Source organism: Scyliorhinus canicula, chromosome 15, assembly GCF_902713615.1.
Source record: "Scyliorhinus canicula chromosome 15, sScyCan1.1, whole genome shotgun sequence".
NCBI classification, from domain to species: Eukaryota; Metazoa; Chordata; class Chondrichthyes; order Carcharhiniformes; family Scyliorhinidae; genus Scyliorhinus; species Scyliorhinus canicula.
The window spans coordinates 54024231-54046568 of record NC_052160.1 but is presented as its reverse complement, the minus strand read 5'-3'; the positions used below and the strand labels follow the sequence as shown (position 1 = coordinate 54046568).

Here is a 22338-nt window from a genome sequence, read left to right as displayed (position 1 = left end):
GTGGGGCTGCCAGAAGGGTTCAAGGACAGGGACCCGATGGACTATGTGGCGCAGACGATAGGCAACTTAGTCAGGCGGGACAGGTTCCTCAAGCCGCTGGAGATGGACAGGAGACACATAGATTGCTCCGGCTGAAGCCCAAGGCAGGGGAGCAGCCAAGGGCAATAATTGCCAAATTACATAGATACCAGGATTGGGAGAAGATTCTGCGGTGGGCAAGTCAGACGAAGGCGAGCATCTGGGAAGGACATAAATTGCGAATATACCAGGACATTTGGACAGACCTGGCAAAGTGCAGGGCCGGGTTCAACTAGGTGAAATCGGCCCTGTACAAAAGCGGAGTGAAATTTGGAATGTCATTCCCAGCCAGGCTCTGGGTTACATTCCAAAACAAGGAACACTAATTCAACACCCTGGCAGAGGCAAGCGGGTTTGTGCGGACGAACGGCTTGGACAAGGGGCAGACAAGACAGCGTTGAGGACAAGGCAGAGAAAAAAAAGAGAAAAGAACTGTGAAGGACTTGAACAATGTTTGTGCAGACAGTACTGTCTTCTTTTGAGCAAAATCACCAGATCACAGGAAATGCCGAGGGCAGCGGGTCGCAGGAGAGGGTGACGAGGCGACAGAGGGAACAGCTATCCATCGGGTAAAGGAAAGGAGAAAGATCAGCCCTGGGAGAGGGGCCACCACACCAGCAGGGAAAGCTAGCGCTAGGAAGCATGAAAGCAAGGTGCACCTCCTGGCAGGGAGGGGGGGGGGGGGTCTCAGATTGGCTTCAGCATGTAAGGTGCAGGGTGAGGGAACAAGATGGAGGGAGAAAGCAGCCACTTTGGAGGATCCCGAAACAAAGGAAGACCCTGGAATGCAGAGGTGTACTCATTCGGCGTTCGTACAGATGGCAGTCATGTTGGGTGCCCCCTGGACAAAGGGAAACCCTGGAGTACCGGAACCTGACCTCATGGTGAGAACGGCAGGTGTGGCCATTTTGGACTGCCCCTAACAAAGGGAAACCCTGGAGTGCAGGGGCGTGTCCACCAGGTAAGTATGGTTGATCGCACAGAAAGCGAGGGCAAAAGGCCCCCAGCAGGACTATCACCTGGAACATTAGGGGACTTAGCAGATCCAGAATCTTTGCCCATTTGAGACATTTGAAAGCCGACATAGACGTCCTCCAAGAGACGCACCTGAGGGAGAAGGACCAAGTGTGGGTATGGAAAGGCTGGGTGGGACAGACCTACCATTCCTGCTACAGGATGAGGGCTAGGGTGGTAGCTATTCTGTTCAGCAAGTGGACAGTGTTCATGGCAACAAAGACGGTTCCGGACCAAGGGGAGAGATTATAGCCTACAAGGCTCTTAGAGACAGAGGTGAGAGGGAGGCTAGGCAACAACTGATCGACTTCATCCTGGAGGTCAGCAGAAGATATTCTGTGGCCCCGACGGTAGAGCATCTGGCGGAGAGTAAAAAGATACAAATGGACTTTAACCTGTTATCCACCAGGAAGGCAGTGCAACATCTCCGCCAGACACAGGGGACCTTTTATGAACACGGAGAGACGGCTCGCTGCCTGTTGGCTCACCAGCTGAGAGAGCAGGCAGCCACGAGGGAAATAGCCTCGGTAAAGGACAGCAGAGGCGGACCAGTAGCCGAACCAAAAAAGGTCAACCAAGCATTTGAGGCTTTTTACTGGGGACTGTACACCTCCGAGCCCCCCAACGGGGATTTAAGGATGAAACAGTTCCTCGATGGACTGGACATGCCATTCATGGAGGACGATAGACGGAGGGAACTGAAAGCACCAATAGAACTGGGAAAGGTCATGGAGAGTATCAACATCCAAGGAGGCGGGGAAGGCACCGGGACCGGATGGGTTCCCGGCAGACCGCTACAAATAATTCGTACCACTCTTGGCCCGCACCCAAGGGAGATGTGTGCAGACTTGCTAACAAGGTGCAACCTGCCTCCTATGCTAACTCAGGCTACCATATCGCTGATACCCAAAAAGGACAAAGATCCGATGGATCATATCGACCTATTTTGCTACTGAACGTAGATGCGAAAATACTCGTGAAAGTCCTGGAACAAGGGGTCACAGTCTCAGATATTGGATTGACTATTTAGGACTGTGATGAGGAGAAAGGTCTTCACTCAGAGAGCGGTGAACTTGAGGAATTCTCCACCACTGAAGGCTGTCAAGGTCAAATCACTGAATATATTACTGTAAATGCTTCAAGGAATATGGGGAGACTGCAGGAGTATGGTGTTGAGTTAAGGATCAGCCATAATCATTTTTATTTTTATTAATAAATTCATTTTTTCCAATTAAGGGGAAATTTAGCCAATCCACCTACTCTGCACATCTTTGGTTTGAGGGGGAGAAACCCACGCAAACACGGGGAGAATGTGCAAACCCCACACGGACAGTGACCCAGAGCCGGGATCGAACCTGGGACCTCGGTGCCTTGAGGCAGCAGAGCAAACTACTGCGTCACCATGCTGCACCGATCAGCAATTATTATGTTGAATGGGAGAGCAGGCACGAAGAGCCGAATGGCGGACTCCTGATCCTATTTTTTATGTTTCATTGCCTTCAACACATTGTAGGTAATCGATGTAGGTCAGTAAGCTTGAATGAAAGTGATGTCTCTTGGTTTAATGAGCACAACTATGACTCTTTCAGTGATTGTTTCTTATCGCATTAACGTTCCAGCCAAATGCCAGTCCATTCAGGCCACATGCATATCCAGAGTAAACTATGGTGTATCCTTCCACTGCTGAAAAGTGACCTTGACCTTCCCAATACACTTCTGCCAGACCACAGATATCTCCACCAATTCTCTCCATTTCCCTAAGTAAGCAACTATACTTTTCCAAGCTGAAGCATGCTACGCACATCCCATACTGCAACTTTGAACTCCTTAAGGAGTTGGACTGAAGTCAAGGGATCTTTTTCCAGGCCCTTTGATGCTGATCCAATTCTTCCAGTAGCGCATTTTCCTTCCCTTTCCTGGTTGCTCAACAGGGGATGTGGGCCTTTGCTGACTGGGAGATGCCTGAGCTGGTATGAGATGGGCTTCACATTCATTGTCCACAGTGTTGTTTGGATAAATAAGATGGAAGGGCCCATAGTCTTCCCCTCGTGCAGCATGGAAGCCAATCTCCAGTTGCACAGGTGGTTGTTGCCACTTTAGCTGTGGTCATCCACTCAGCTTGCTGTGACCCAAGTCTTCACTGCCCAGGTTCGCGAGTTATTTTTGGAGTTTCTATTGAATCTGGCCATCTCACATAATATCCTAAGTGGTACGTCAGTCAAGATTTTCACAGGTTTATGAACCAAGTGCTGGGAAATAGGATTAGCATAGATAGGTGCTTGATGGCTGGAACAGACATGATAGGCCAAAGGGCCTGTTTTTATGCTGTAAAACTCAATGACTTTCAGCAATCCCCTACTTCTAGTACTTCGCCCCTTCACATTGAGGTGCAGAATGTATTTTGAAGCGGGGAGGGGGAGAGGTGTTAGGAAGGTGTTGTGCTAGCTTGTAAAAAATCCATTTGACTGTCTGGCTTGGAGAGAACTGTGTACAGATGTGATGGTCAAGGGACATCATCTCAGAAGAAAACAATCCTTTTTAGTAGATCCTACAAGTGTGAAAATCCTCTCTCTCACTATTTGAAAGTGCTATCCTTTTTAAAGATTTTCCCTGGTGTTGTTAGTAAACCAGATTCTTTAAGGGTACAGAGTTTATTGAACCAGGCAGGAAGGGTATGTGCGAGCAGATCTTTCTTGACCACGTCTGCTCTTGAAGAATTTTGATGAAAGTAACGAGTGTCATGAACAATGGGAATCACCCCCTGTCTTGGTATTAATGTTGGTTGCATTCAGGGAAAAGGCTACAATCCCTCAGATGCAGGACAAATCAATATCTTGAACTCGTTTGTGCTCTTCCCTATAAGAACATTGAACACGGATTTGATGAATGGATGCAGATATGCACCCTCTGATTATTTTAATGTGTTTGAATAGGTTTTAACACAAATTTAATTAAAGTTAGATCTCTGAGGTAGGGTAATTTGCTTTCTCTCATTGTCATAATTCATTTATATGTAATGTTTTAACAGCTGAGCAATGTACCCAAAATGAATTTCTGTATGGACAATAAAGTGAAATTGGATTGAAATTGAATTGAATTGAGTATGAGTACGAACTCATTTTATCAAGCACAATATTGTGATGGCTTTCTAGACAGTTTACAAAAGAAAATGTTACTTTGTGAATTTGGATGTATCAGGGCTGTAAGCAGAGACAAGTCTCTTAATGCAAGGACCTGTGGTCAGGCAGTGTGAACCGTATTTAATCTTTAAAAAAACCTCTTTTTAATTTTTTACGCTCTTATATATAGGAAAATAAGTCTTTTAACCATATAACCCCTCATTATGGATGGATTTATTAACACATAATCCTTCACATTCTAATGTCTCCCGCCGCACAACCGTCATTCTGGAACCTTCTCTCTGCCCTGGTGTTCACCTTTTCACCGTTTAAATTGCTGTAATCTTATTCAGCGGCACACCCTTTTAAGGGGGGCAGCCTGCCTTTAAGAAAAGCAGACAGGTCACACCAGGTGGTAGCTGTGCAGCACTGTTGGGCTCTCCTGCTGTACACAGAGGCAGTCCGAACTGTGTGGAAGAGGCTGGCAGCTTGGGAGCTGTTCAGCTACATGTGGAAATATGCCAATCATGCAGATGAAGTGGGCACACCAGATTATTGGTGGTGTCATATATCAGATGCAATATTTGAAGAGAAAATGGACAGAGGTCTTCTGGTGTCCTTCACTCCACCACTGGTGGCCATGCCTTCAGCTACTAAACTTTGGAATCCCCTCCCCAAACCCTTCTGTCTCTCTTACTCTTCCTTTGCAATTTTGTTAAACCCTCCCTCTTTGATCAATCTCCTGCTCTTTTTTTTCCTTAAATTTAGAGCACCCAACTCATTTTTTCCAATTAAGAGGCAATTGTGTAGCGTGGCCAATCCACCTACCCTGCACATCTTTGAGTTATGGGGATGAAACCCATGCAAACACGGGGAGAATGTGCAAACTCCACACGGACAGTGTCCCAGAGCCGGGATCAAACCTGTGACCTTGGCGCCGTGAGGCAGCAACCACCGTGCTGCCCACATCTCCTGTTCTAATACCTCCTTCAGTGCCTTAGAGCTAATATACGTTTAATAATCCTCCTGTTATGTGTCTTCAAACGCTTTCCTGCATTAAAGCAGCTATATAAATGCAAGTTGCTTTTGTTCTGGGTAAGGAGGTTTAATGACCTCATGTAGGTGGTTAATATTTATCCCCCAAAAATTCCAGTCATTTATCAAATTGCAGTTTGTGGGAATTCACTGTGTGCAAATTGGTTGCTGTGTTTTCCGACAATGCAATAGGCAATACCTCTCAAAAGTATTTAATCAAAGCCACCATATGAAGACACCACATGAAGTGCATATATTCCTGACTCAGACCAGGAATCCTCTCTCTCATGTAATCATAGCTGAAAGATTCATATGGAGAAAGCCCTTCAGCTTTCCCATTGTCAGTCAGTTTTATTCCAGCTAATATCCTAATAGATAGAAAGTGCGCCTGGTCTCACTAATATAATTGTGAATGTACTTCAACTGGTTCTTTATTACCTACAGTAAGTGTTTAAATCGTTGCCTTTAAAATACAAAAGGTCAAACTGCAACACTTCATTATTTTGATGCTTGTTCTTGCATCCTTCAGGTCTTGCTGTTTTTCTCCTGAAGGTCATGCTGGATACGAACATCCTCCTGTATGATATTGAGTGGCCATTTTTCACCGGAGATGTGGGCAGTCGGAGTTTTAAACTGAGCTTGGGCCTGTCCTCAATTCATTATCACATAACAGGTGTTGGGAATAAAAACACTGATTTTTTTTCACATTACAGCCAATTTAGGGCCTGTAAACAACTCCACCACCAGCACCCACAATAACCTATAGCACCACTAATGTAATCAAACAACCCAAGGTGCAAGGATTGTCTTAGAAGAGTGAAGTGGGGTAGAGAGGCGCAGAGCTTTCCAGAGGGCATTCCAGAACTTAGAACCGTGGCAGCTGAAGGAAAGGCTATCCATGGTGAAGCGATTCAATTCAAGATGCCAGCATTAGGAGAGAGCAGTTATTTTGGACGGTTTCATGGCTGGAGGACAGGACAGAGCTAGGAATGTGCGAGGCGATGGAGGAATTTGAAAACAAGGGTGAGAATTTTTAAGTCTATGTGCAACTAGCTAAGAGCTAATGTAAATCAATGAGCAGAGATGATGAGTGAATGAAATTTATAAATTCATATTATCATGGAATGGTTACATCATCAAAGAAGGCCATTCAGACCGTGAGGTCTATCTCATCTCTCTGCTAACCTTCTTCTTGGCTTCCTAAAATTTACCTGCTAGATTTCATTCTTTCACCTATGTTCGTCTTTGGTACCGATACGAACTGTGGTCGCTCATTGTTCAATCTCCCCCCTCAGGGCACTCTGCAGTCACCCAGTAGGAGCCTTGATCTTGGCACCAGGGAAGTAACATGCCTCGCTGCAGCCAAGGAAAAACCTGTCTAAAACACCTTTCACTGTTAAGATGTTCTCAATGTTCCAGTGAAGCGCAACGCAAACTGGAGGAACAACAGCTCATCTTCTGGTTAGGCACGCTGCAGCCTTCCAGCCTGAACATCGAATTCAACAACTTCAGATGATCAGCCCCATCTCGACCCATTTGTTTTCATTTCATTTTAATTGGCTTTTACCATTTGTTTCTTTCTTAATATACATCTAATCCCCCCCCCCCCCCCGCCCAATCTTATCCATCTTTCCTGCACCTTTCTCTTCTTTGCTTCCCCTTCATCTCCCCCCACATCTACAGTTCAACCTCTGATGTTAGTTTCCCTGCTGTTTGACCTTTCACATCTTTTGTTCTCTCTGGGACTGCCATTAACACTCTTTCCCCTTGGTATCTCTGGCCATTAGCACCAAGGTTCCCTGGGTTTCTGTGGCTATGACTCATCTTTCATTCTCACTCCACAGTATAAATATTTCCCACTTTTTCTGTCTGTTAGCTTTGACAAAGAGTCATCGTACTCGAAACATTAGCTCTTTTCTCTCCCTACAGATGCTGCCAGACTTGCTGAGATTTTCCAGTATTTTCTCTTTCCCCTCTCACTGTTGCTGCCCCAATCTTCGTCCTACATCCATACAGCTCCTTGTATGACTGAACCATCTATGGTGGAATGGAATTGGCTCTGGCTGCACTTTCCAGATGAACCACCATTCCTGCCAGTATTCAGAGGAGAGCTATACTCTGGGGATTCCTGCACCACCTGCATATCCCTCCTTCAGTGCCTGGAAGTCACCTAGAGGGTGGTTGAGGAGGCACTCCCCAAGTGCATTGGAATAGTTATGTCTAAAGTTAACAAAGACAAGGGTTAATAAGTGTTTCAGCTGCAGGTGAGCGGGGGTAGATGTTCCAGAGATGGGAAGACTGAGTGATGGCATGGATGTGTGACCAGGTAGCTCATCTCAGGGTTAAATATGAGATCAAGGTTGTAAATAGTGTGGTTCATCCTCAGACAGTTGTTGGGAAGAGGAATAGAATTGGTAGTTGGGAAATGGAATTTGTGGTGTTTGGAAAACAAAGGTAGTTTTAAGAAATGTATCTGTGTATTGGTAAACATTAGAAATATGGTATAGTTTTAAGTCCATTTAATTGAATGTTTCTGTGCCCAGAAAGGTAAAACCTATTGTTAAATTCATGCTGGACAAAGGTGTTTGTATGTGTGATGGTTGGTTTGATTCCAACTGTGATTCCATTGTGCTTAGAGATGGCTACGGCATGAAGAGTAAATAAGCCAGCAGTGGTTGCTTAGCAACTGGGACCTTGTAAGGTAGAGAAGCATTTAATTTTTAGTTCAGCTATATTTGACTGCAATTGGAGAGAGGATGCTGGGGAGTGAACAACTTTCAACTCTGCCAGGGGAGCTGGACAGGACAAGGGAGTTGCAAAGATGCAAGTTTCCCAAGTAACAAGATACAATCAAGATAACCAGGGAATTGGGACAGGAAGAACATTTAATGTACCTGAAGCTAAGACCAAGAAATTGTTCAGAAGGTTTCGAGGAAGAGTAAACAAAGTGTTCTGAGCTAAAGAGACAATTGCACTCAAGTGATTTAAAGTGGGACAGCACAATTCAGAGGTAAATTAAACATTTGTTGTCATTTTGATACAGTCTGGTTATTGCGAGTTAAAGCAACTATGAACAGCTTATACAGCTGTCAAGTCAAGGAAATCCGAAAATGGGTTGGTGTAAAATCCTGGGTTAGATTTGTTGTTAAAAGTGGAGCAAGGGCAGCACGGTGGCAGAGTGGGTTAGCCCTGCTGCCTCACGGCGCCGAGGTCCCAGGTTTGATCCCGGCTCAGGGTCACTGTCCGTGTGGAGTTTCCACATTCTCCCCGTATTTGTGTGGGTTCCGCCCCCACAACCCAAAAGATGTGCAAGGTAAATGGGTTGGCCACGCTAAATTGCCCCTTAATTGGAAAAATTGAATTGGGTACTCTTAATTTATTTTTTAAAAGTGGAGCAGCAGCTTTGTTTAAAAGTATCATTTGTAAAACCTGGACTTGATTTCGGAGTGCAAACCGCTCAGGGAAAGCATTATTATTACGAGAGAAAATTTCAAAGTGTCATTTTGGGAGTGAGAGTTAGAAACTCTCATGTGACAATCATCTGGGGGGGATTCCGAGGAGAAAACCATCGATACTAACTTGGGTTCAGAGCAGAGTGTGTGTTTAGCACACTGGGCTAAATCACTGGCTTTTCAAGCAGGCCAGCAGTTCAATTCCTGTACCAGCCTCCCTGAACAGGCGCCGGAATGTGGTGACTAGGGGCGTTTCACAGTAACTTCATTGAAGTCTACTCGTGACAATAAGCGATTTTCATTTCATATTTGATCACAGCCAATTTGTGTGCTTAAAAGAGACTTTGTGGTGATGGGACCATTGTGGCTTAAGATGTTCTATGTAGTCTGCGTTAACCTTAAAATTGGTGTGTATTTGTTAAGCTAAGGGGGGGAGGGGGGTAGTAAAGGAGTGTTGTATAATAATCCAACTTTTCATGTTTAATAAATGTATTTTCTTGTTGAAAGTAATTTGCGGTCCTGTGACATTGTTCCTCCACATTTTATGAAAACAAAATTAAAAGTTACGTCTTTTGAGTCAGGGTTCCATCTTGGGGTCTTCACGTCCAGTTATAACATCACCAGGGCTCGGAACAAAAGTGGGGGCTCTTGGGGGATTTCAAAACATGGAGAAAGGGTGATTGGATGCTGAATTAGCAATAATTTGTTGGGACATTTTGAAATGTGGAAAGCAAGTTATTGGATGCTGAATAGTAAAACCTGTTCTGGGATGTATTATTAAATTGTGGGATTTGTGAATCCTTAAAAAAGGGTAAGTGGGCTACTGAGGTACTGGGCAAAGGAATTGGAGGTACTGTGAGGTATATTAAACAGGTTAGAATCCAAAATGGCATTGAAGATGTAACTTTGACTGGTGTACAGAAAGTAATGGAGAGTTAACTGAATTGGCAGATAAATTGAAATTGAGATTAACTGCAGGAGTAAGGAAAGCATTTTATTAAAAAAGTTAAAGTTACGGGGCTGGACTCTCCGCACCCCGACGCCGGAATCGTGGCAGGCGCCGGGGTGGAGAATCCAATTTGACGCGGAAACCGGGACCGGCCAGAGGCCCGCTCCGACATTCTCTGCCCCCGACAGGCAGAGGCCCCGACGGTGTGGAACTAACCTGGTCCAGCCGGTTGGCATACCCGCGTGGCGGCTGCGGACTCAGTCCGTGGCTGCCCTGGTCTGGGGGGGGGGGGATCGGAGGCTGGAGGGGGGGGGGGGGGGCCTTACAGGCGGCTGGGGAATGATTGTGCGGGGTTTGAGGGTTGGGCGCGCAGCCAATCGGGGGGGAGGGGGGTCTCCTTTGTGGGTCTAGCTCCGCAGTCCGAGTCCACCACGGAGCATGGTGTGGCTGCTAGAGTCCGCCACCGTGCACATGCATGGCCTCTGACCCGGAAGTATGGGGGCCCGTATCTGCAGCAAAAGCTGCGAGATTTACTCTGGGTCCCTGCTAGTCCTCTGCAGGGCTGGGAATTCGTGTCCCTTTAATCCACGATTTTCCAGAGTAAAACTCCACCATTTTGACACCGGCGAAGTCCCAAAGACGGAGAAACCAGCTGACGGTCTTTTGAGTCTGAGTTCTGTTCTGGGATCTTCCCGTCCAGTTATAACATCAACTGGGCTTGTGACAGTGGCAGGGTCTGAAGACTGCCCAATATTTGATTGGAGGAGATTTATGCTCACTGGATGTCGAACCAGCAATCTGACAGTTCAGAGGTTGAGAGAGGTGGTGGAGAGGTAGGGCTGTGTATCGTCAGTGCACATGTGCAAACTGTAGTTTCGGATAATGCTGATGGGAGGCAGTGTATAGATGCGAAAGAGGATAGGGTTTGAGGAGAGCTTCTTGGGGACACCAGAGGTAACAGAGCAGGAGAGAAGTGATTCTCTGGTTACAACTTGATGGATAAAAATGGAGCCAGATGAGAGCAGTTGGGTAGTCAAGAGGGAACCATATGGCTGTGGGTCTGGAGTAACAAGTAGGCCAGACAAGGCAAGAAATGGATTTTCTTCCCTAAAGGGGCAATGGTAAACCGGATGGGTTTTTACAACAATCAATTATTATTTCATGGTTATTTTGCTAGTTTTTGTTGTATTGCTTTGTTGCCGCAAAGACAAAAGGTATGCAGGTGCCCACATTCTGGAGTCCTGTAAAACACAACGAGAGGTTTATTAAGGGCGTTGCTCATATCTTCAAGATGGCGATTTGTTCAAAGCCTGCGCAAACACTCTGCTGATGTCACTCCATATCGCGTGACACAGAACCAGCAAGAATATAATTCCACACACATAACAGCTTTATATTCCAAATTTTTAATTGTTTGAAATTAAATTCAACCAGTTGCTAAAGTGGGATTTGTACCCCTATGGACAGTGACCCAGGGCTGGGATCGAACCCGAGTCGTAGGTACAGTGAGGCAGCAGTGCTAATCACTGCGCCACTGTCCTGCCTCAACTTCTTTAGTTAACCATGGATGGTGGGTTCATCCCTTAGAACCAATTTTTAAACCATAGGAATAATGTTATTGTGGGCATTCTGAAATATTCCCATAAACGTCTGCCACTGCTTCTTTATTGATCTACCCTCTAGCCTCTTAGCCCAACTCACTTCAACCAGCTCAGTGTTCATGCCAACATAGTTCCCCTTGTTTAAGTTTGAAATACTAGTCTTAAACCCACTCTCCACTCCCACCTTGGGTGCCTTTACTCTGAGATCATTAATTAATCCTGTCACATTACACAATACCAAGTCTAATGTACCTGCTCCTACGTTTGTTCCAGAACCTGCTGTTAAAAACTATCTTGAAAGTATTCTCCGAACTCTTCATCCAGGCTACTACTGCCAATCTAATTCAGTTTATATGTAGATTAAAATCACCCATGATTATTGGGGTCTCTTTATCATAAGCACCCAATATTTCCTCTTGTATACTTTGTCCTGCAAAGTGGTTACTGTTGTGGGGTCTGTAGACCATTCCCACTAGTGCCTTCTTTCCCCAACTATTCCTCATCTCCACCCAAACTGATTCCAAATCCTGATCTCCTAAACCAAGGTCATCTCTAACTATTGCACCAATGCCAGCTTTGATTAACAGGGCTATCCCTCCACCTTTATCTAGCTTCCTATTCTTATTGATCCTTCTTGAATATCATGAAAAATAACTCACACCATGGGCGCGATTCTCCGCTGCCCACGATGGGTCGGAGAATAGCGGGAGGGCCTTCCCGACATTTTTCCCGACCTCCCGCTATTCCCCCCCCCCCCCCCCCCCCCTCACGGCCGCCCCACGACACGAATCGCTGCTCGCCGTTTTTTTACAGCGAACAGCGATTCTCCCCTAGCCGATGGGCCGAGTTCCCAGGCCTTTACGGCCGTTTTCACGAACGCAAACACACCTGCTCTCACCGTTCGTGAAAACGGCCGCAAAGTGCCGTTCCCGACAACCATGGCACGATTGGCACGGCCGCACCACGGCTGTGCCAAGGGCGGCATGGGATGCGATCGGTGGGCACCGATCGCGGGCAGCGGGTCCGAAACCCGCGCACTCTTTGCTCCTCCGCCGCCCCGCAGGATCAGTCTGTGGGGCGGCTGAGGGGCATGACGGCCCGCGCATGCGTGGGTTTGACGCATATGCGTGAAGACGTCATCTGCGCATGCGCGGGTTGGAGCCGTCCAATCCGCGCATGCACGGCTGACGTCATCGTGCACGTCAGCCGCCGTGACCCTTGCCGCGTGGGCTTAGCGACGGTCGCTAAGCCTACGATGCCGTGCTTCGCGGAGCCGCGCTGCTAGCCCCGACTGGGGGGGGGGAGAATCGGGTCCCGGGAGGGGACGCGGAGGCTGCCGTGGAACACGGCCAGTTTCACGGCAGCCTTTATGACTCTCGCATTTGCAGAGAATCGCGCCCCATGTATTCGAGAAACAGATTATCTGGCCGTCAATACATTTGTGTTCATGGGATCTTGCTCTGTACAACAGTTCTGCACTTCAAAAGTTCTTTATAAGCAATTAGGAACTCAACAAGTATCTCAGTTGGTGTAAAAGTCTCAGGGCGCGATTCTCCGCTCCCCACGCCGGGTGGGAGAATCGCGGGATGGCCGGGCGACTCACGACACGCTCCCCTGGCACCACCCGGGGATTCTCCCACCACCTGCTCGGAGAATCGGCGCTCGCCGTTTTTCACGGCGACCTGCAATTCTCCGGCCCGAATGGGCCGAGCGGCCTGCCGTTCCTGACACGTTCACGCCGGCGGCAACCACACCTGGTCGCTGCCATCATGAACATGGCGCCAAAGGCTCATTTGTGGCTTGTGGGGGGCGGAGAGGGGAGTGAGCACCACGGCCGTGCTCAGGAGGGGACTGGCCCGCGATCGATGCCCACCGATCGTCGAGCCGGTGTCTCAAAGGGACTCACTCTTTCCCCTCCACCGCCCCGCAAGATCAAGCCGCCACGTCTTGCGGGGCAGCGGAGGGGAAGACGGCAACCGCGCATGCGTGCGTTGGAGCCGGCCAACCTGCGCATGCACGGCTGACGTCATTAGGCGCGACGGCCGCGTCATTCTCGGCGGCCGAGATTTACGGCACGCCGGGGGGGGGGGGGGGGGGGGGGGGGGAGAGAATAGGGGGCGAGGAGCGGCCTCCGACGTCGTCGTGAAACACTCCGAGTTTCACGACGGCGTCGGGCGTTGCGGAGAATTCCGCCCTCAGTCTTTCTTTGTGATTCTGAAAAGTGAATTGGTACATTTTAGTGGGATAAAGATAAGTGCTGGATTCTCCGGTTGCCAATGCCGAAATCGTGTTTAGCGATTGACCGCAGAATGACAGTTGCCGACCAAATCGGGGGCGGCGCCGTTTCCACGATGCTCCGCCCCCTCCAAAGCAGCGTACTCAGAGCGTAGCCGCGTGCCTCAGGACATTGATTGAGGCAAAATGGGGAATCGGTGGTGGTTTAACGCCATCTTTTCTGACTTAAAACGCTACCGTTCCCACGCCAGTTTGGGGCCATAGCCCCAGAATTGGAGAATCCAGCCCATCATGGCAATATAAGTAAAGGGCATATTTCTAAAGGGGATGCAACAACAGAGGGGGTGACACAGTGATTAACACTGCTGCTTCATAGTGCTAGGGACCCAGGTTCAATTCTGACTTCGGGTGACTGTGCGGAGTCTGCACATTCTCCCCATATCTGCGTGGGTTTCCTCCGGGTGCTCCGGTTTCCTCCCACAGTCCAAAGATGTGCAGGTTAGGTGGATTGGCCATGCTAAATTGCCTCTTGGTGTTCAAAAAGGTTAGGTGGGGGTTACAAGCATAGGGTGGGGGGTGGGCCCAGGTACGGTGCTCTTTCAGAGAAGGTGGGTGCAGACTTGATGGGCCAATGACCTCCTTCTGCACTGTTGTGATTCTCTAAAGCTTCACCATAACGTTCTATGATCCTATGAACAGAGGCCTGGGGGATATGTGTGCACAAATCATTGGAAGTGACAGGGTGGTTTCAATGCGATTTAAATGGCATATGGAATCTTGGGTTTTATAAATTGAGGCATATGCTGTGATTTTCTGCCCCCCCCCCCCCCCCCCCCCATCCCAACTGCGGGTTTTCCATTGGGTATCAGCGGGACTGTAAGATCTTTTCGGCAGCCAATGGCGAGCCACCCCTGCCACTGGAAAGCAGTTGTGGGGGGCTGGCAGGGCTGGAAGATCCCAGCCATACAGTGCAAAGACAAGAAAGTTATGATGAAGCTTTATAAAACTCTGGTGCGGCCTTAACTGGAGTATTGTGTCCAATTCTGGCAACTGTATTTTAGCAAAGATGCAAAAGTTTTAGTGAGGGTGCAGAAAAGGTGAGAATGATTCCAGGGATGAGGGACTTCAGATTGGAGAAGCTCGGGCTGTTTACCCTGGATAAGAGGAAGTTAAGAGTAGATTTGATAAAGATCGAAATCATGTGGAACAGAGTAGATAGGGAGAAACTGTGCCCAATGGTGTAAGGGTCGAGAACCGGGTGGGGAAATTTCGGGTAATTGGCAAAAGAAGCAATGGTGACAGGTGGAAAAGCTCTTTCTGCGCGGGTGGTTAAGAGCTGGAAAGCACTGCCCCAGGGTGACATGGTAATGGATAAGGGAGTTTGGGGTAAAGAATTTGTAGGGCTATGGGGAAAGTGGGTTTGGCTGAATTGCTCTTACAGAGAGTTGCCACTGGCAGGATGGACCAAATGACCACTTTCTCTGCTGTAACAATTCTATGATTGTATGAGGGGATCAGCAGAATAATAACAAATTTCTGTCTTTTAGTCGAAAGGGCTTCCCAAATGTCCCAGAATCCGGGCAGTTGCTCCAAGCTCCGGCACTGCCGACGTTTCCGACTCCAAAATCACTTCCAGCTGGTTTTACCACATTTTTTTCTTTCCTTTGGCCTGGGGGAGATGTTTTTAACACTTTAAATAAACGAGTTTTCTTTTTCCTGTTGGATCAGGAACAATGGGAATCTGTGGCTCCGCAGGCTGTGCACTGCACCAAGCCCCAGACTGGGTCCCAGTAATTGGAAGGACTGCAATCTCAGTGTTTCGAGCCAAAGCAAATAACTCCCTGTGCAGAAAAGGTTGCCTGCCAATGCAAATAGAAACAATAATCAGATCGGCGCTTGACTTGTGCTTGGCTGTGATATCCTTCGCAGGCTGAAGGTCTGAGTGCTGAGTAGGTGGAAGGAAACCTATTTGCTGCAAGTAGGGATGGACACCTCACTGAAGAAGGCACAGTAGCAAGTCCTCAGGTAAGTTGTTTTAAGTCAGGCAGGAGGAAAGGAAAAGAAAGACTGCCATTTATATAGCACCTCCGGATGTCCCAAAGATATTTACAGCCACTGAAGTACTTTTTGAAGTGCAGTTACTGTTGTAATGTAGGAAATGTGGCAGTCAGTTTACGTACAGGCAGTTCCGCCAAACGGCAACGTGATAATGATGTTGATTGAGGGATAAATATTGGCCAGGGCTCCGATGATAACCCCCCTTCTCTTCTTTGAACTCGTGCCACAGTTTCTTTTATATTCAGCTTAGAATTTACCTTCAATAGTGCCGCAGCGTCTCAGTACTGGATTGTCAGCCTAGAGTTTTGAACACGGCGCTCCAGATTGGGTCTTTAACCCATAACCTAGTGATTCAGGGGCCAAAATGCTAACTACCGAGCCACTGCGAGGGGCGAAAGTATTCTAACCAGTTTAATTCACTGACCGAATCTGTTCACATTGCCGTGTAAAGAGATTATTTTCTCACTCAGAAAAGACATAAAACAAAATTCGTAACAGTGAATGGGTATTGGAGGGTTACAGGGTGAGGTAAAGATCTTTCAGAAGGGCATCCATCGGGTGTAAATTTAAAAAGCGAGGGGGATAAATTGGAAGCTATGAGGAAAAAAGCAGGAGTAAGTAGGCCTAATTGGATAGTTCTTTCGAAGGACAAGTACAGGCACAATGGACTGAATGGCCTCCTACTGTATTATTCTATGGGTGGGATTTTCCGCTCTCCCCGCAGCATGTGTAGCGACGGCGGAAGTGGCCCACCATTGGCTGGAGCCGGGACCTTCCTGTCCCACCACTGTCATCAGGTTTTCCCATTGGGAAACGCGTGGAGGCGGCGGGGAGGGGCGGGGTGGGGGGGGGCGACGCCATTTATGGGTCCGGGTGGTACTGCCGGCAGGAATGGCCGGGCAATGCCAGCCACAGGGGGCCTAATTTTAACGGTGTACAAATGGATAGGTTCTGAATGAGTTAAAATCTTACTTTGTCATTCGAAATGTGATTCTGGTCTGGACTGTTTCCATTAAGCGCACAGGAACAAGTATAGCATAAACCTCAATATAAACCAATACTGCCCTTGGACATATGCTACAGCCCATATACTCTATTCTGACCTTTGTGGAGCTCATAATTAATATTAGGCACACAATGATGGATGTGTAAAATTCTCATTAGAACTTCTAAATGATGTTCTCTTGATGGAAGATGTGGAGTACGAATGAATTATGCCATAACCTTTAGGTTTATCGTAAAATACTGCGTAACTGGGTCAGAGTTATCAAGAGTGTAGTGAAAATATTTATACTGCTCAGTTAGAGCTATTAAAAATCACACGTTGAATTGACAATTGCTGCAAGACTTAATTGTTCTGCTCGATTGATCTTTGTAGATTGCTAATCTATTGAAGCGTAATCTCAAGGATTACTTGTTTTGTTTGCTATTAAATGCAGCAATGTTACAGTTGAGGATATATTAGTGGCATGCTGGAATTGAAGCAGTGATCACGGTTGCAAATTTATGGAGAGTTGACACAATTTTTTTGCGATGATTAGTTTTGCTAATTAATAAAAATAAGTAGAGGCAAAATAATCAATTCAATCCTTTTAACCGTGAATCCAGCAGATGATTATAGTCTGTATTGACTTCAGGTGGATGAAATATTATGCCCATTCCCTGTCATAGGACCTGGTTGGCCAGATTTGCCTGGCTTTGGGAAACCCGTCAGCTAAAGAGAAGGGAGGATTGCTGATCCGACTGGTGAGCGCCTTCCACTTATCGCTGGATCCAATAATATTTGCTGACCCTCTCCCTGCAAATGAACAACCGTAACTCCTGCCCCCATCCTGAGCCATGATGCGTCAATTATCTGACACTTCCAATCTCTTCCCACACTCCAGTGTTTCTGCTCCTCCTCCCTCTCTTTGCCACCCCTGTCCACGCTGATGTGACTTTAGCACACTGCTGACACACCCCATTGTGCCTTTGACCCTCTGATGTTTCCAGCCACCCAATGTCTCCAATCCCCCAGAGCCAATTTCTCAACCACCCTGACTGAAACTAGCTCACCGAGTGATCCCTCCCCTGGCTTGCCCCATAGTCAATAAACATTCACGCCCTCCACCACTGAGTGGCAGCAGTGTGTGCCATCTATGACATGCACTTCAGTAACCCACTGAGGCTCCTTTGAAATGAAAATCCCTTACTGTCACAAGTAGGCTTCAATGAAGTTACTGTGAAAAGCCCCTAGTCGCCACATTCCGGCGCCTGTCCGGGGAGGCTGGTACGGGAATCGAACCGTGCTGCTGGCTTGCTTGGTCTGCTTTAAAAGCCAGCGATTTAGCTGAGTGAGCTAAACCAGCCCCTGGACAGCATGTTCCAAACCCACAACCTCTACCATCTGGAAGTACAAGAGTAGCAGATGCACATGAACGTAGCCAATTTCAAATTCCCTTCCAAGCCACACACCATCCTCATTTTGAAATAAACCATTGTTCCTTCACGGTTTCTGAGTAAAAGCCCTGGAACTCCCTGCTTTTAACAGCACTGTGGGTTTACCTACACCTCATGGACTGTAACCGTTCAAGAGGTGGCTCATCACCACCTTTGCAAGTAAATTAGGGATGGGCAATATACATTGGTCTAGTCAATGAAGCCGTACCCATCAACAAAGAAAAATTGTAATCTCTTGCCCCTTCCTCTGTCTCAGCCTGGCACCACCGGCCTTTCCTCAAATAGCCAATAGTCAGCCAATCATCCTAACTGCTGCAGCCAGGATATACAATTGTATTGGATGGCATCCAAAGGAAACCTGCTGTTCTTCAGAGTTTCCTGATTGAACCCTCACCCTACACCAACCCCTCACCCCCACACCAACCCTCACCCTGCCCCAACCCCTCACCCTGCCCCAACCCCTCATCCTGCCCCAACCCCTCACCCTGCCCCAACCCCTCACCCTGCTCCAGCTCTCACCCTGTCCCAACCCCTCATCCTGCCCCAACCCCTCACCCTGCCCCAACCCCTCACCCTGCCCCAACCCCTCACCCTGCTCCAGCTCTCACCCTGTCCCAACCCCTCATCCTGCCCCAACCCCTCATCCTGCCCCAACCCCTCACCCTGCCCCAACCCTCACCCTGCCCCACCCTCACCCTGCCCGAAACCCTCACTCTGCCCTAAATGTTCACCCTGCCGCCCCTCACCTAACCTACCCCTCACCCTGTCCTGCCACTCACCGTACCCCTACCCTCTGCCTAAACCATCCTTCACCCACCCCATACCCCAGCCCTCACCCTGCCGCTCACCCGGCCCCACGCTATGCCTAACCACCCCTCATCCACCTCACACCCTGCCACTCATCCTGCCCTGCCCCTCTCTTTAAATTACCCTTCACCCACTCTACCTTCTCACCCAGTCCCTCTCCTAAACCACCCGTCGCCAACCCCACCCCCTCACCCTGAACCATCCCTCACCTACCTCACCACACCCATCACCCAAACCCCACCCCTCAGCCTGCCCACCCTCATCTGCCCCCCTGCCTCACCCTGCGCCCCCTCCTCACTGTTATCCCTGTCCTTTTACCTCTTGTGAAATGTTATCCAATTATCTCCATGATTTTTCCCTATAGATCTGCAGGATTTTCCGAATTAATTAAAATTACTATTGAATGTGATGCCTCCCTTTCAGGCTCCATTTCTAAATTGACAGCCCTCTCATCTTAATTTCCTTTGATGTTTTTTGAAAGCATTTTTTAAATCTCACGCTGCAACAATTTCTCAATCCAGTTCGATTATTGTGTTGAACTGAAATGGAACGATATCAGGATGTGGATTATTAACATGCTAATTGCATTCGATGAAACCTCCTGTGTGAACCAAGGCATTAAAAACTGTTGAAATAAATTAAAAGAGGACTCATGGGAGTTTTGGTTACGTGCCGTCAACTGTTAACTGATATTAACCAGTAGCAAAAAGTGCCATTTTTAGATGTTTTATATTTAAATATTTAAATGAGCTAGCTACCCTTCTGGTTGCACTGCAGATTGTTGGCCCATTTCTTGTCCTATTTCAATGAGAACTGTGTGCGGGTCCCAGGCGAGTTAGTTCAGGCCTGAAATTTCAGGAATTTTGCCATCCCTATCCACGATTCTACTGCATTTTGCTGGCATCAGCATCCAGTAACATAGAACATAGAACAGTACAGCACAGAACAGGCCCTTCGGCCCTCGATGTTGTGCCGAGCAATGGTCACCCTACTTAAACCCACGTAACCCAACAATCCCCCCATTAATCTTACACTACGGGCAATTTATCATGGCCAATCCACCTAACCCACACATCTTTGGACTGTGGGAGGAAACCGGAGCACCCGGAGGAAACCCACGCACACACGGGGAGGACGCGCAGACTCCGCACAGACAGTGACCCAGCCGGGAATCGAACCTGGGACCCTGGAGCTGTGAAGCATTGATGCTAACCACCATGCTACCATGAGGCCCCGATTCAGTTCAAATGAAGGTTCGGGTGTTTAGGGCACACACTTCAAAAAAAACAAAAGAAACAATAATCTCAGCAGGTCCGGCAGCAATGGTGAAGAGAGAAACAGAGTTAAAGTTTCGAGTCAGTATGGCTCTTTCGCAGAACTGTTCTGTAGAAGATAATAGGGACTCAAAATGCGTGGTGGGATGCTCCGGCCTCCCAGACACGTGCTTCTCGGCGGCAAGAGGCGGCACGCCATTCGCTGGATGCGGGATTCTCTGTTCTCGCTGCTGTCAATAGGAATTCCCATTGAAGCCATCCCACGCTGTGGGATACCTGTGGGGCTGCATTGCCAGCGTGACCAGAAAATACAGTGGGAAAATCTGGCCGTTCACTCTGCTTCTCCCTCCACAGACGCTACCAGAACTGCTGAGTTTATCTAACATTTTCTGTTTTCATTTCAGATTTCCAGCATTCCCATTATTTTGCTTTTATTATAGGTCATGACAAATGTTGGATTATTAACATTTGCTAAAGAATGAATCGACGGAAACGTCTTGAAGTGTGCAACAGTCAACAACTAATCTAAGCATCTGTGCACATAACTTCACCCACAGTTTAAAGGGTTCCAGGCAAATGTGTTTGCTTTTGGTTTGATAAAGATGTGTCATAACTCCTGGAAGTCTTATCTATGAGCATATGGTACAACTTTGGTCAGTGTCGTGGTTACAATATTTCTTGGGACGTCTGTCGCCCAGTTGTACACGGTTTAGATCTTTTTCAACTACCCGTTGCATTATACTTACGGAGTTAAGATCAAGTCTAGGGTTCAGGTAAGGCAAGTTAACATCAAAGAGGATAATCAAGCAAGGGCGGATAGATCAGCCTTGACGAAATGGGCAACACTCTCACCTCTGAAGAGGAAAGCTGTGATTTCAAGCCTCATTGCAGATACTTGAGCATTTGATCGAGTGAAGCTCCAGCGTAATACTGAATGCGTGCTGCCCTGTTGGTGATACTGTTGTTCAAATCAAATGTTGAATTAAGGTTGTGTTCTCCGGCAGACCTAGTGAACTTGAAGAAGGTTGGTGACTTTGGCAAGGATGTTAACCTGGAGAATAAGATAAATAACTGGAGCGCAGACCTTTGTTCCTTATTAACACATTCTGCTATTTTACCTTGATGCCACAATCAGCACCTTCTTTAGTCCTTAACATTACCATTAACACTTCCTTTGTCTTGTGCCAGCTCTTCTTTTCTTTAATGCCATGGTGTCTTATATGTCCAGCTAAGAAGGTAGATGGGTCTCAGGTTTAATGTCTCTTCCGATACTCAGACCCCCAGACAGTTTTGTAATATGTTGAAGTGCCAGCCTGAATTATTTGCTCAAGTCTGTGGAGTGGGATTTGAACTCACAACTTTTGACCACTCTGCGACCACTGAACTATATATTTTTATTGTAAATAAATTTGTATGTTCTCAGTTAAAATGGATACTGCCTATGTCAGCTTGCTGTTGGAAGACATCCAGTGAGGGAAGAACATAATTACGGACAAGTTTACATAGACAGTTACCAATATAAATATGATGTGGAGATGCCGGCGGTGGACTGGGGTGAGCACAGTAAGAAGTCTTGCAACACCAGGTTAAAGGTTAGGTGATTCACCTGAGGAAGGAGCAGTGCTCAGAAAGCGAGTGGTTTGAAAAAAACCTGTTGGACTTTAACCTGGTGTTGTAAGACTTCTTAATATAAATATGGATAGCTTCCCCCTTGTACCAGGCCCTAAGAGGGTTTTGGCCATCATGGACTTCTGTTGGATTGGTCTATGATGATACTTGGCATTGCACTACAGTTGTTTCCGGTTGCCTTCTTCTGTATAGCTGGCCAGGATACTCTCCGGCTCTTTACTGAGGATTTATCCTCTGATAATTGACCTCTTTGGCCACATGATGCACTCAGCTTTTGAGGCCATCAAGTCCTGAAGTGGGACTATGAACCCAGCATTTCTTGCTTGGGGGTCAGGACACGGGCAGCACGATGCCACAGTGATTAGCAATGCTACCCCACAGCGACAGGGATCCATGTTCAATTCCGACCTCAGGTGTCTGTGTGAAGATTGTGTATTCACACCGTGTCTGTGTAGGTTTCCTCCCACAGTCCGAAGATGTGCAGGTTAGGTGGATTGGTCATGCTAAATTGAGCCCAAGTGTGAAAAGGATAGGTGGCGTTACGGGGATGGGTGGCGGATTGGACCTAGGTAGGGTGCTCGGAGGGTCTGTGCGACTCAATGGGCTGAATGACCTCCTTCTGAACAAGACCTCCCTAAATATGAGTGT

The 22338-nt window shown here is 47.5% G+C and overlaps 1 protein-coding gene across 4 annotated transcripts in view; it reads left to right on the top strand.

Moving 5' to 3' along the window:
• Positions 1-15264: 15264 nt before the first annotated feature.
• LOC119979128 (complement C1q tumor necrosis factor-related protein 1-like) overlaps positions 15265-22338 on the top strand; it is a 56359-nt gene continuing 49285 nt past the window's right edge. For all 4 annotated transcript variants that reach the window (XM_038821146.1, XM_038821145.1, XM_038821143.1 and 1 more), the window contains exon 1: positions 15265-15508. The gene's annotated coding sequence lies outside the window, so the exon portion shown is untranslated. The remainder of the gene's footprint in view (positions 15509-22338) is intronic.